This window comes from Lygodium microphyllum, chromosome 1 (assembly GCF_053477565.2).
Source record: "Lygodium microphyllum isolate KBCC chromosome 1, Lygodium_microphyllum_v1.1.10, whole genome shotgun sequence".
Taxonomy (NCBI): Eukaryota; Viridiplantae; Streptophyta; class Polypodiopsida; order Schizaeales; family Lygodiaceae; genus Lygodium; species Lygodium microphyllum.
Window position 1 is genome coordinate 72,998,315 of NC_141135.1, and position 15,533 is coordinate 73,013,847.

A 15,533-nucleotide genomic window follows, 5' to 3' on the forward strand; every position below is an offset into this window, starting at 1 on the left:
GAAAACTAGGGTCTTGGTGATAGGTATCTTTCATAGGGAGAAGAGAGTCAAAAGATATCACAGAGATATTATGAATAGTCGGTCTTCTACTTAAAGCATCGGCTTGATATTGTATGAGTGGATGAAAACTTTGAACAAAAGCAGCCCATTTAATGTGTCAGTCAGACATTTGTGGTTGACTAAGGAGATGTTTAATACTTTCTTGGTCAGTTTTGATCTTAAATTCAGATCCCATTAAATAGTATTTCCATTGACGTAAAGCTTGTACTACAGCTAGCAATTCCTTATCATAGGTAGAATACTTAAGTTGGTCAGGTAATTGCAATATAGGAGCATGAGTTAAAGTATGTTTTAGTAAATCAAAGGACTTTTGTTGATTGTCGGACCAATGATACACAATGCCTTTCTTTAATAATTTTATCAAAGGTGATGCAAGCAATGAAAAATTTCCCACAAATTTTCTGTAAAAGCTAGCAAGACCTAAGAAAGAACGTAATTTGTGCACATTTTTAGGTATCGGCCAATTCAAAATTGATTTTATCTTTTTAGGGTCAACTTTCATGCCTTTAGATGAAACAATATGTCCTAGGTATTCAATTTGTGTTTGGAAAAATTCACTCTTTTCAGGATTAGCCTATAATTGATTCTCTTTCAATAATTTGAAAACCAAAGATAAATGTTCATAATGCTCGTTTTCATTCTTACTGAAAACCAATATGTCATCAAAGAAAACAATGACACAATGCTGATGCTTCAAAAATATGCGATTCATCATACGACTGAATGTGGCTGGTTCATTAGTTAAACCAAAAGGCATAACAAGGAATTCATAGTGTCCAAATTGTGTTCTAAATGTAGTTTTGAAAATATCAAACGTGTCCAGTCGTACTTGATGGTATCCATATTTAAGATCTATCTTGCTAAATATTGCAAACCCTTGTAGTTTGTCCATAAGATTGTCTACCCTAGGAATCGGATATCTATCCTTAACAGTGATCTTATTTAGGGCACGATAATCAATGCACATCCTATAGGTATTGTTTTTCTTCTTCACTAATAGGACAGGTGCATCAAATGGAGAACTACTGGGTCTAATGAGTCCTCGGGTTAACAATTCTTCAACTTGGGCTTGAATTTCTTTCTGTTCAATTTGGTTATGTCTATATGGTGCTTTACATGGTGGTTGTGATCCAAGAATTAAGTCTATTTTGTGATCTTTGGAACGTATAGTTGGTAAGCCAGTGGTAAGTCAACAGCAAAACAATCTTGAAATTGTGAAAGAAATTGTGCATGCTTAGAATTCATCTGAGTTTTTAAAGCTTCAATTTCATTCACCCATAGTAAGTAGGATTTGCTACCTTTTTGTAATGCACGTTTAGCCTATGTATGACTAAGCAATGGAAAATTATCGAAAGTGTGCATACCATGCAATATGATTTGTTTCCCATTAGAATGAGTATTCATTGAATGCGTGGAATAATCTATATTAGGATTATACTGATGACACCAAGGCATTCCTAAGATAATGCCACTAGATTGCAAAGGCACAACTAAGAAATTTCTATGTTCAACATAATCACCAATTTTAATTTCTAAATCATGCACTTCTTTTGTTCCATTGTATCTAGTGCCTAAGAATGCAGCCTTGATGTGATAATGAGTAGAAATAGTATATAAATTCAATTCTTTGACCAATTTTGCAGAAATAAAGTCGTGTGTGCTCCCATCATCATGTAAAACAGTCTTTTCTCTACCATACACAAGACATTTCATCGTTAATAAAGAATGGGGATTTGGCATACCTGGTAAAGTATCTGAAGTAGTATCGATATTGTCATCATCTTCCGTGAAATCTAGCATTTCTTCATGTTCTTCATCCTCTGTTGCTCCCAAGTAGTTGATGTGAATAGTTGGCTTTTTGGATTGACAATTCACCACTAGATATCCAGGTTGATGGCATTTGTGACAGACTATGGGTTTGGCCTTAGACACATTATTGGTAATAGCGGGAAGTTTAAGAATGTTGGGATTTGGCTGGAAAGATGGCTTAGGGTTTGGATTTGTGTTTGATGGTAAAGCAGGGGGTGGAAGAAGATGGAAGGAAACGGTTTTGACTGAATCTTCAAAAATTTGAATTGAATTGTTTTGAACCAAAGTTACCATTAGTTGGAAATTGTTGTGGTCGCTTCTCTCGTCCTCGAATTTTATCTTCAGTATCATGAGCCAAGGAAATTCCATCTTCAAGAGTCATTGGCTTGAACATGTTCACCTCCGCATAAAAAATGTCCAAGTAAGCCAGACATAAACTTGCGTTTATGAGTTGCCTCAGGTACATCTTTGAGCATTCGAAGTTGCAATAAAGCATTCCAAAAACACTCAGTATATTGTGAAATAGGCTCACAATCCCTCTATTTGCAGAAGATCCCACTGTTTGATTTCTTTTTCGTGAAATTGGGATGGAAGGAAATTTTGCAAAATTTCTTTTGGAAAGTCTCCCAAGTAGTAGGACAATCAATGCTTTTGCGAACAACAGTCCACCATAGGGATGCTCTGTCCACTAAATGATTAGTGACACACTTAATTTTGTCTTTCTGAGCATACTGTTCTTCATGGAAATAATCATCAAATTGACTGATAAAAGCAAGTACAATCTTTCCATCGCATGACCCATTGAAAGTACAAAATTTGAAATTTCTTTTACTTATCTTTGTTTCTTTCCGAATAGATTGCGCTTCAAGTGCCGCATCGATCGTACGTCATATAAGATCTTCAAATTACGGTCCATCTTGGTCAGCGGTAGATCGTTGCAGATTGGCCAATTGAGCTTGCAAAGTTTGACGTGCTCCTCGTTCCTCTTGAAGCTGTATTATAATTAGGTCGAGTTTTTGCTCCATCGTTGGTTTTTGTAAATCACCTTCAGCCATAAAATCTTCCATGGTTTGATTGGACATCCTGCAAAATTCCAAAAGACCTCACACACTCGAAATCTTGTTAGCGGGATGAGCGTAGCTCAAAGTTTCTTATTTCTCTTTCTTTTAATGGCTTTTTGCAGTATTTCTTCTTTGTGAATGTTGAATTTGATATCACGGTCTTCTTCCAAGAGGATAGTTCGTGCTTGTAGTCTGCGTGTAGCAATCTGTTTTGCTGAAATTGAACTCTGTCAGTCCCCAAGTGTGAACAGGGGCTTTGATGGAAGTCAAAACCCTTTCAGGATTAACTGTATATGAACAGCTACTATGGGAGAGGCTGGAACTTTATACGTTATAACCTTAGTAGCTTTACAATCTTTAAGCTTAGTAGCTCTTGGTTATAAAAAAAACCAATGTTTTCAGCCGACGTCGAACTGACTAGGACGTCTTTATAGACTGGACGGTGCCGTCGAATGGTAGTACGTCCTGTCGCCATAGTGTCGTGGATTGTCAAAGATAAGCTTTTTAAAAAAAAGCTTAAGCTAAGCTTTATCACTAATCAAAGTGCAAATCTCTGAGAAAGAAGAGACTTATCAATTGGAACTTCCCGGTGTCATCGTGTTGGGGGATCGAAGGTCTACCACTGGGGTTTAGAGCAGAAGAGGAGTGAGGGGTTCAAGGTTAGGAGAGGGAGAAAAGAATGGGGTTTGATAAGTCTTGGGTTGTAGAGATGATTCAATTGGAGAAGAGGACCTCAAGCTTTTTCATATACTTAGCATACATGAATGGAATTAAAGACTTTGACTTGATTACATCAAATGCGTTATGAGGTTAATAGACCAATACATATAGAGATTTTATCTCAGTTTTCATCCAAATACATATTTCAAATGCAAGCCCAAATGGTTTCAATTTCATGAATGCCAATGAACAACAACTCCAAGGTACAAGTATTTGTGTGGTAGACTCCAGTACTTCCAAGACATAGACCAAAAAATGCACTAACAAAGCTTTTAATTCACTTCAGCCCTGTTTTATAGCAGTAATTTCCAGCCCATAAACAAGCTCCAAAAATGCACATAATCTCAAGAATAAGCCTCTCTAATCACTCTCAAATGAAGCCCTGATGTTTAGAGGTCAATACCATCACTTGCAACCACATAGATCACTTGATTTCCCTCCAAGAAGACAAGAACAGTGGGTTGCCCTGTTTATGACAGGTTTTAGCAGTCCAAAACAGCTCTTCCTCCATTTGCCACAGGTATACAATCCCGAAAATTGCGCCGAAAAATGCAAGCTACTCTTCTCTTCAACTTCCACACAAAAGTTGACCATATAGGTCACTTACAAGTCACACAAGTCCATTATTTCAGGTCCCATACTAACCAAGTGGACTTTTGGGCACTCTTCTTTGATTTCCAAGAAAATACTCCTCATGAACCAATGTGACATAACCTGTAGACTGTCAATTACCTCCTGTTGATCAAGTTGAGGATCCCCATAGACTTACTTTTTGTCAATTTACATGATACAAACTGAAAATTGCATGTTAAGCTACAAAGGAACTTATGAGATTAAATGATATCTAAGTCAAATGTTGGAAAATAATGACTAAATATTGTATATAAGTTTCTCATGTGAATCCTAATGAAGTTCTACAAACATAAGAACTCCATGATTTATATCATGAACAGAAAACTCTTTGACACCGGGTGGTTCTTCGCGTGTAGAGGCTGGTCCTTCGTGATCCAAGTGCGTAGCAGGGGGTTCTTCACTGCCAAGAACATACTAGTATTGACGGATTGCTGCGAGACTAATTGTAGAGCTCGATCGTTCCAGGAGCTCCACCTTCGCGTGAGATGGTAAGCGATTGAAAGCCCTTGATCTCAGCTTCGCTCTGATACCACTGGTGCACAGATCGGATGCTGTATGCATACGTAGCGAGCGCCGAAAGGTCCCTGAGAATAAAAGAACTCTACTTTTGCACAAAAAACAAGAGAGAAGACTTGCACGACATGAAGCAAAAGACTAATTGGGTACAATCTCCCCCCAAGCCTTGTGTGAGTGCTCCACAAAGCATGTATTTGATATATTATTCATCTCCAAGCAAAAAAAAAAAGCCCAATTTACAATTAGTATGCTTTAGCTTTTGTGTTTGCTTTTGTCCAACTAAAGAATTAAAGCAATTGGGCGCCCAAAGAGTCGGGCTGTGCCCAAATACAATATCCAATAACAAATATTTAAATTGTGCGCCCATGCGCATACAAAATAATAAATAAATGTCAGGCGCTTCAATAAATAAGTGCGTCAAAATAAATATTTGCGCAACGCCTAAGATGCGCGCCCATCAAAATGATAATTTCTTCTAAATAACTTGAATACACGCTATTGCCCAGTGCTTCCCAACGGCACCACTGCTTGCTCTACACATCAACTGAAGCATTCACAATTGTTAGAAAATAATAAAATTAAAACGAAAAAAGTGAATATCTAGTAGTCTTCAGCTATAAAATAAATAAATTGGTTAGAACTCAATCCTAACCTTAATTTATTACAAGTGCACACTCTAAACTCATAAACGTCCGTTAATTTAAATATGTATTTTGCGGAATCACCCGCTATGGAATCACCCACCTTATGTATGAGCCCCGGCAATAAATATAATTTTACAGAATCCATCACAAAACCTCACAAAATCCACCGTGGAATATGCCTCCTGGCATCAGGGTCCCTCTCTTATTAGTGCATCTTGTAAATCCAAAGGACACATTGATTCCAATCGAGTATTCATTGGTGGATTCAGCCCATCACAAAACTTCGAGACTTGTTGGGAAATACTCATTGTGGAGGTGTATTTTAACAAGGAGACAAGTCTCGAGTAGTACGCCTCCAGGGACATGCCCAACTGTTTCAACTTAAATAATTCATTCATCTTCTGAGTTCTGTATGCAAGTGGCATGTACCTTCCCTACACTGCATCCTTTAGCTTATCCTAAGTTATTGTGCTTTACGTGATTGCTAGGTGTTTACACCATTGCTTCCACCAAAGCCTAGCTTCACAAGTGAGCTTGAGCTTGGCAATCATATCCTGGTTTATAAGTGCTGTTTCTACTGCATTGAAATAATCCTCCATGGATCCAATCCATACTTTGGCATCGGCTTCAATAGTCTTTCCTTTTCCGTCAAATTTCGATGGTTTAATTTGTTTGAGAAGAAACTTCTTCTCTTGTGCCTCCATCGGGCTTAGTGCAGGAAACAAGATTCTGGTTCTGCGTTTGGGGTTGTATGTGGTTTTCAATTTAAAATCCTGCAATAGCATTGCATTTACACCTCTCTACACAACTTAAATCAATGCGCAAATTATTTTTCATCACTACTACGTGACAAATCAAATAATCATAGAATTCTTGTTTATCCATAAGGAAGCGTAAGCCTCAAGTACAATTATTCGGGAATAGACAGAGATTGGTTGGAATGATTTTCTTTCCAAGAGATACATCAATGCAATGTTAATAATTCCTTATTAGACTTAGCTACAGGGAAAAAATAGTAATATCAATTTGGGGAATGGATTCTTAGGAAGCGGTAAGTCATGGAAAGTTAAGAAAATCCCCGTTTTTGATAGCCATGATGTTCGCTTCACCCCATCACTTTAATTCTGTTTGCTGGCAAGACTTTGACCACCTCCTCATAGATGTCGTGAGTCTGTTCTACTTGCCAGCATCTGATGTATAGGATCGAGTTCACACATGCCTTGTGGAAGATGAATAACTTGATAATCTTCAAGTCCTCCAACCATTTTAGCCTCTTCAGATTGCTCTAAAGAAAGATAGGCAATTCGGTTGGCATCTATGTAGGAGTAACCTGTGCTCCAAGTCCAACTCCTTTCCGTATACAAGGGTGAAGGGTCATATAGTTGATCCATGATCCCTATCATGTTGGATTTCCTCTGATAACTTGAAGAGTTCATGGTTGTTTTGAATACAATATGAAATATGAGGAACCTGCTCCATGCCTCGTAGGTCTGGAAGCAGCAACAATCCACAAGTGAAAGAAAAAATATTTTATAGTGAAAACACCACTTCACTGTTCCCAATTTATTCCTATCCTGATTGTTTTATTTGTTGGTTTGATCTGATATCAACATTAACATGCCCATCTATTGGCTATCCAGGCACGTTTTTAGCAGACCATCGAGAGATGAATCTAAGCGATGCCGCCCGGCACTCCCATGGAATGTTATGGGGTTTGTCGCCTAGGGTTTCTCCGGTCCACCTCACAACAGAATGTTCGCGGTCGAACCCACCAAGATCGCCGTAAAACCTGGGTCCCTTCCATTCAAGGTCTCCTAATAGCATTCTAGTGTCGGTTCGTGGGCATCCTACTTTATGCAGAGATACCCAAACCAAAGCTGACCCATGCCGCACTTGGTTTAAAGAGAATGGGAAACGAGAGGGATACATTGCTCAACCTCTCTACCCGTAGGGCATAGTCCCATTCCAAGCCCCTAAAATGGCATGAATCATATTTAACCAAACAATACCTAAATGTCATACGATGGTAGAACCTTGTGAGAAGCCTCCCAGTTCTTTGGGCCACCCTACCATAGGATGGCCTGTCGGGGGTTCCACCCACCCGCTTCCCTCAATAGGTGTTCTTTAGTTATCTAATTATAACCTACCAGATTTATGTGTGACATTAAAATCAATTTCCTAAATTAAGCCTTTTAGGGAACAGGTTCGTTCGTGTAACTTATGGCACTGACACGAAAACAACTTAGACAAGTTCCTTGGGAGTAAACTTTATGTTAACCATCCAACTGAGGTACAAGTTCCGTCAATAGGACATTTCCTATGATCTGTAAGGATGCATCCTTTTTTCCTCCAAGTTTCGCCCTTGCACTAGTAACAGGGCCTCGAGATTCTATCTTGAGTTCACACAGATCACTTGAGTAGGACCTGGAGGTAGTGAATTTACAACCAGAGCCCCCTTGGCATTCGAGCGTCCTCCTATGTTCAAACTAATCCATGGAGAGACCTCTCGTGGCAGGCTCGTCCATATTCCCGTCATGGCTATTAGAACCCCCTTGGATAGGGTTGGCGGCAAGCTGGGGGTGGTTTGGCGTGCCTCCATGAAAAAGTCTTATGTGAACTTGGGTCATAAAATCATTTCATAGACAATGTTCCTAAATTTAAAAGCACAAAAAAGAACAAAGATGAGTGCTCAGGACGATTGCCAAGGTGGAGTTCCTATCTTTGAAAGCTTAGTGTTCACCCTTTTTGAGTTTTTCTTGCCTTGGTGTCAATTCCAATGACCTTCTGAGGGTAGGGAACACCCTCATTCCGACCCTCATTCTTATGCGAATAGGAGCAAGCAATTACGCCACCTTTTGATTGGGGTTCTTGTCTTGAGACCACATATATTAGATGATTCAGTCTAGGATTTCAATTGGTCATTCGATAATCGTTTCTCTCCTTAGAGCTTTATCGGGGTCTCTAAGTTTACCCTAGGGTTTCACTCCCTAGGATTTTGTAACATAAACTTTTGTTCATTCCGCCTGCAAGCCAAGAGCAAACTAAGCCCTTTACGATCCTTGAATAGTTGCGAGCATCAAATATTACGTGGCGAATGGTCGTTCTTTCTTGCGGATATGACATTTGAGTTTTCTTGTATTGACATCGAGTTGTATCATGGTTTAAAATGATACCTCTAAGGGTGTTATTAGACTTATCGCGATTAGTTGCTAGGGTAGAGACCAATGAGTGTGTTTACTTGACTCTTAGTCAATCTATGATTGTAACAATACTTTGACTTATTTACAATTAAACCCTAAATAAGTCCAATTAAATCCTAGGCTTACTTATTATATAGGGTTTCAGTTACCAAACTGCCTCTTGCAACTAAGTTTAACAATTTACATGCACATCTTAAATCTATCTTGTAAGATGAATCTCTATCATGTAGTGCAATCGAAACTATCCACGATGCCACGCAAATCTAGATGCAAGTCCCTTGAGTTGATGATACAATGCGGAGCTTTTATTCTTGAAAGTTCATTTCAATGAATTGATGCAAATCATATATCGTGACTCAGGTTTTTAAGTGCAAGGTACAAGAATCCGTCACACTTTATGTAAGTGCAAGTTAACTCTCTTCAGTAGTTTATGCAATCCTTTGCAAGATCTCACACATACATGAATTAGTATTCTAGGATGCATTTGCAAATTTGTGCTTACTAATCAGCTTAGCATTGTAGACACCCCTAAATGTTAATTGACTTGTAGTTATCGTGATCATCGTGAATTAGATTCAAACCTATGCATCTACCCTTCAAATTACACAAAAGTTGCTTGTTTTTCCACTTTGCAATCCCATTTTACCATGGGGTATACTTGTGCAAGTAAACTAACTCTTTATCCCATGAGATCTCAAGAAGTCACTAAACTCATTACAAAGATGCTCTACCCCTCCATTTAACCTCAAGTACTTAACTTTCAAGCCCGTTTTTGTTTCAATATCAATCTTGAAAGTTTTGAAGTGCTCAAACATATCGCTCTTTTCTTCATGAAATACACCTATGGATTTCTTAAACAATCATCAATAAATGTAAAAAAATATTTGTTGTCACCAAGAGATATGCTCTATGTAGGAAGCCAAATATATGTATGCACAATATTAAATATATTCTTGCTCACATCTCCATTATATGTTGTCTTCTCTGCTTTACCAACTGATATGCTTCATGCACTTTATAAAAATTTGCAATTTTAAAAGCACACAACCCTGTAACTAATCCTTTAGACTATACTAATTTCAATCTTTGCATATTTGCATGTCCATATGTTTATGCCATATTTCAATGTCTGCAACCACTCCTTTGCCTTTATCATACATAGCAACATATTCATAACATGAATTCTAGCATCTAAAGTAAACATGAGTGACAACAAACTCTACTTCCTTTTGCGAGACTAATTGATACTTATTATTAAAATCTTCCACGAAACAATCTTTTGTATTAAATCAAACCTATAGCTTCTACTCTACTATTTGATGAGCAAATACTTTTTTTTTTTGTGATGGATATCACATGTAATACATTTAACAAACTCTTTATCTAGAAATCATGCAAGGACAAGGGAACTTTTCTAATGTGTGAAATTAAGTGGCATGAATCATTACCCGCCTTCACATAACCTAGATTTTATAAATCTTGCATCTCTCCAAACCATTCAGTATGGTTGGTTAGATGCACTTGAATCAATATACCATACATGATCATGTGTTCTCTTTCATGTAACAACATTCATCATATGCTCAATGACAAATATATGCTCATTTATATCTTTATTATATCATGAAGATGATGCATAGTTTTCTTGTTGCAATTTATCACTGCAAATATCATCCTTCTTACGATAATATTGGGTTGCAATATGACTTTTTTTACCACAATAATGACAAAAAATATTAGAATTGTTAGAACCTCTATTCTATTATCCACCTCTTTCTCTAGAGTTTTTTTTGCGTCTAAAGTTGCCATAGCCTCTTGAAAATTGCATATCACCAAACTACTAAATTGACTTGTTTTGTTGGTTATCACTAGCATACTCTATATCATGGTCTCTTGAAGAGGATCTACCACATCCCCTTCCTAAACTTGAGCAAAATGCTTGGACTTGTTCACCACTTCTTTCACACGATTCACCGTGCATATTGATCTCTTCAATGATCATGACAAATATCAATTCATTAAAATCTATAAACAACTTTTGTACATACACGAAACTAACAAATGATTTTCAAATCTTCTCATTATTAAGGCCACCCAAAGTAGATGAAACCAAGTCATCATCTCAGGCATTGCATCGATAGCTATTAAGGCATCTGCAATGCTCCTCACCTTCAAAATACACTCATTTATAGACATCTTTCCTTTCTTCATAGTATTCAACTCTTGCTTGAGTTAAATCTTTCGTGTCTTTGTATTAAAACTGAATACATATTCTCAAAGATTGCCCAAGATGCATGTGAAGTTTTTACATTTCTAATATGTTGCAACACAGTATTATTAACGATTGCAAATAGCCAATACATTATCTTTTTACCTTTTCCATTCCATTATTTCCATACCTTTAATTCATCTACAATTGCAAGGTCACTTAACTCTAGCTCCTTTCTTTAAAAAACTTGAAGAGGTCTTTTCCAATAAGGAAGTTTGTCACATGAAACTTCCATGATGGGTAATTATTCTTGTCTAGCTTCTCAATGATGTGGTTTCCACTATTCTATATTATTATCATAAAATTGACACAAAATAGCAAGCAAGTATTCTGCAACCTTTCATTAAATAAGTGTACAACAATATACCAAGCAACCCTTTTCACTGATTGCTCAATCAATAGTATATGTAATCTACAACATGTTTATAGATAAAACTTGTATTTCCTTCCTAGAGCAAGAACCTCAAAAATTACAATTTCAAAATCTATAATCTATGCATCCACTTTCCTACCTTAAGGGTACGAGCTTCCAAGAAAATGCTTGAGGAAATGGATGAGCATGTCAAGGCCATTAGATAAGACATTAGAGCCACCAAGGATAGGCAGAAAGCCTATGCATATTTGAATAGGCAAGAGCGATTCTTCAAAGAGGGAGATATGGTTTTTATTTGTGTACAACCCAAGAAGAGTTCCTTATAATTGGGAGAATTTAAGAAAGTCCAAGGTATTGCGGACCCTAAAGGATCCTCAAGTGCCTTGGGCCCAATGCCTACAAACTCCAACTTCCCAAGGACATAAAGGTTCACAATGTATTTCATGTTAGCCTACTAAAGAAGTATGTATCTAATCCTAGCCATGTACTCAATGATCAACAAGTTGTAATGCTAATCCAAGGATTCATTGAGCTCTGGCCAGATAAAATCCTAGATATTCGGGAAAAGAGATTAAGGAGTAGAACTCTCTAAGAGTACCTCAACCAGTGGAAGGACTATCTAGAAGAAGATGCCACATGGATTGAGTAGAGTACGCTCAACCAACAATACCCCCAATTCCTTTCGAGATGAGGACATCTCGATCCCTTAAGAGGGGAAGGATGTAATATCTCCTTGTGGGCCGTAAGACCCCCCCTTATAATTAAACGAAATTTTTTTAACGCCCCCTGTCAGTACCATAGCTAGCAAAGGGAGGGGGAGCTGCACTGATTGTCGACATTAAGTAAGTGCAAGACAATAGGGAGATCGAGGCAATAGCAATGAGGGACGACGATCACGAAGACATCCAAGAAGATGAGAACAACGACGATAACCCTGATGGGGAGGAGGGGCACATGTGTGCCCCCTCCAAACCCCCCCACTATTCCTTCTTTCCCCTTAATAAGCCGCATGGTGAAGGGTAAACTGGGGGTCCTGTTAAAAGCTAAGGATTCCTTATCACAGTGTTTCCCCCACCCCAAATTAATACCCATCTCTCCCTATAAAATCCCCCTCCATTAAACAAAGGGGGACATGCTATTCTTTCCCCGTGCTGCCGGCCTATAAAGGAGAGAGAGAGGGAGGGAGAGAGAGAGTAAGAGAAATTCTCAGAACAAGAGAGAGAGAGAGAGAGAGAGAGAGAGAGAGACAGAGACAGAGATAGAGAGAAAGAAAGGAGAAGGCTCAAGAAGTCCCTTCCCTCCTCCTCTTGGGAAGAGGTCACAACACCTTCCATCCCTAGCTATTTCCACAAGAATTTTCCGTACACAAGTGGGGTGCAAGAGACGTCTGCAAAAGAGGGTACATTGAGAAAAGAGAAGGCTACATTCCAAGCTCCGAAATGGCTTCGAAGTGCAAACTCTCCCAAGTAGCCGAAAAGGCTACAACCATGGAGGGAGGATTGGGCAAAGACACCACCGCTAACACAAATGGGCTATCAGGTATAAAAACCAACTCATCACTCCAAAATCAAGTACCACTACGACAACTTGGCCTATGACTGGATCAATAGAACATAATTATCATGGAAGAGAATCATGTTTTTGCATCATATAGTTTGTGTAATTTGAAGGGTAGATGCATAGGTTTGAATCTAATTCACAACAATCACGCTAACTACAAGTAAATTAACATTTAGGGGTATCTACAATGCTAAGTTGATTAGTAAGCACAAATTTTGCAAATGCATCCTAGAATATTGATTCGTATATGTGTGAGATCTTGCAAAGGATTGCATAAACCACATAATAGAGTTAGCTTGCACTTACATAAAGCGTAACGAATTATTGTACCTCGCACTTAAAAACTTGAATCACAATTTATGATTTGCATAAATTCATTGAAATGAACTTTCGAGAATAAAAGCTCTGCATCGTATCATCAACTCAGGGAAGACTTGCATCTAGATTTGCATGGCATCGTGGATAGTTTTGATTGCACTACATGATAGAGATTCATCTTACAAGATAGATTTAAGATGTTCATGTAAATTGTTGAACTTAGTTGCAAGAGGTAGTTCGGTAACTGAAACCCTATATGATAAGTAAGGCTAGGGTTTAATTCATCTCATTTAGGGTTTAATTGTAAATAACTCAAAGTATTGTTATGATCATAGGTTGACTTAGAGTCAAGTAAACATGCTCATTGGTCTCTACCCTAGCAAATGGCCACGATAAGTCCAATAACACCCTTAGAGGTATCATTTTAAACCATGGTACAACTCAATGTCAATACAAGAAAACTCGAATGTCCTATCCACAAGAAAGAATGACCATTCGCCACGTGACATTCAATGCTTGCAATTATTCAAGGATTGCAAAGGGCTTAGTTTGCTCTTGGCTTTGCAGGAGGAATGAACAAAAGTTTCTGTTATGAAATCCTGAGGGAGTGAAACCCTAGGGTAGACTTAGAAACCCCGATAAAGTTCTGAGGGAAATGATTACCAAATGATTGATTGAAATCCTAGACTGAATCATCTAAGATATGTGGTCTCAAGACAAGAACCCCAATCAAAAGGTTAGCAAATTAGGGCAACTACCACCCGGGAACTATTGGATATAGACCCAATGGTGTAATTGCTTGCTCCTATTCGCATAAGAATGAGGGTCAGAATGAGGGTATTCCCTACCCCTCAAAAGGTCATTGCAGTTGACACCAAGGCAAGAAAAACCCCAAAAGGGTGAACGCTAAGCATTCAAAGATAGAAACTCCACCTTGGTAGTTGTCCTGAGCACTCATCTTCGTTATTGTTTGTGCTTGTAAATTTAGAAACACTGTCTATGAAATGATCGTATGATCCAAGCTCACACAAGAAATTGGTATAATGAAGCACGTTAAAATCCATGGAGGCGCGCCAAACCACCCCCAACTAGTCACCAACCCTATCCAAGGGGGTTCTAATAGCTACTATGGGAATATGGACCGAGCCCACCACGAGAGGTCTCTACGTGGATTAGTATGAATGTAGTAGGATGCTCGAATGCCAAGGGGGGGTTTTGGCTATAAATTCCCTGCCTCTGGGTCCTAATCAAGCAATCTACGTGAACTCGAGATAGAATCTCAAGGCCCTGTTACTAGTGCAAGGGCAGAACTTGGAGGAAAATAAGACGCATCCTTACGAATCGCGGGAAACGTCCTATGGATGGAACTTGTACCTCAACTAGATGTTTAACATAAAGTTTACTCCCAAGGAACCTTTCTGAGTTGTTTTCATGTGAGTGCCATAAGTTACACGAATGAACCTATTTCCTAAAAGGCTTAATTAAGGAAGATGATTTTAAATGTCACATATAAATATGGTATGATCTAATTAGATAACTAAAGAATGCCTATTGAGGGAAGTGGGTGGGCAGAACCCCCGACAGGGATCGTCCTACTACAGGGTGGTCCCAGAGAACTAGGAGGCTTCTCAGAAGGTTCTACCATTGTATGCCTTTTAGGTATTGTTAGGTAGAACCCGATTCATGCTGTTTTAGGGGACCAAAATGGGACTATACCCTACGACTAGAGAGGTTGAGTGGCACATCCCTCTCATTTTCCATTCTCTTTGAACCAAGTGCAGCATGGGTCAGCTTATGTTTGGGTATCTTTGCGTAAATTAGAATGCTTAGGAACCAATGCTAGAATGTTGTTAGGAGACCTTGACCACAAGGGACCCAAGTTTCAGGACAATCCTAGTGGGTTCATGAACGTTCCATTAGAAGGCGAACCCAAGAAACCCTAGGCGACAAACCCCATAACATTTCATGGGAGCATCGGGCGGCATCGCTTAGATTCGTTTCTTGATGGACCACTAAAAATGCGCCTTGGCAGCCAATAGGTGGGCACATTACAATTGGATGCTTAAGGCATATGGATTTTGTGCTTTTTGGATGGCATATCTTAAGTGATAATATTATGATGGAAGAATGATTTATATGTATGGTTCTTTTTTAAACTTCTTGGCATTGAAATCTTAGGTGAAAGACATAGCAATTTCTTCTGGTTCGTGTATGATAAGGAAGTATTTGTGACTTAATTATATAATTATTGTATGTTTATTATATTGATAAAAGCATACAATTATGTTCAGAGGAAGTCTACATGGAATGTGATTCTATCATTCATTGCTTGAAAGCATGTGGTGCAAAGAGAGACTTAGAAACAAGTTG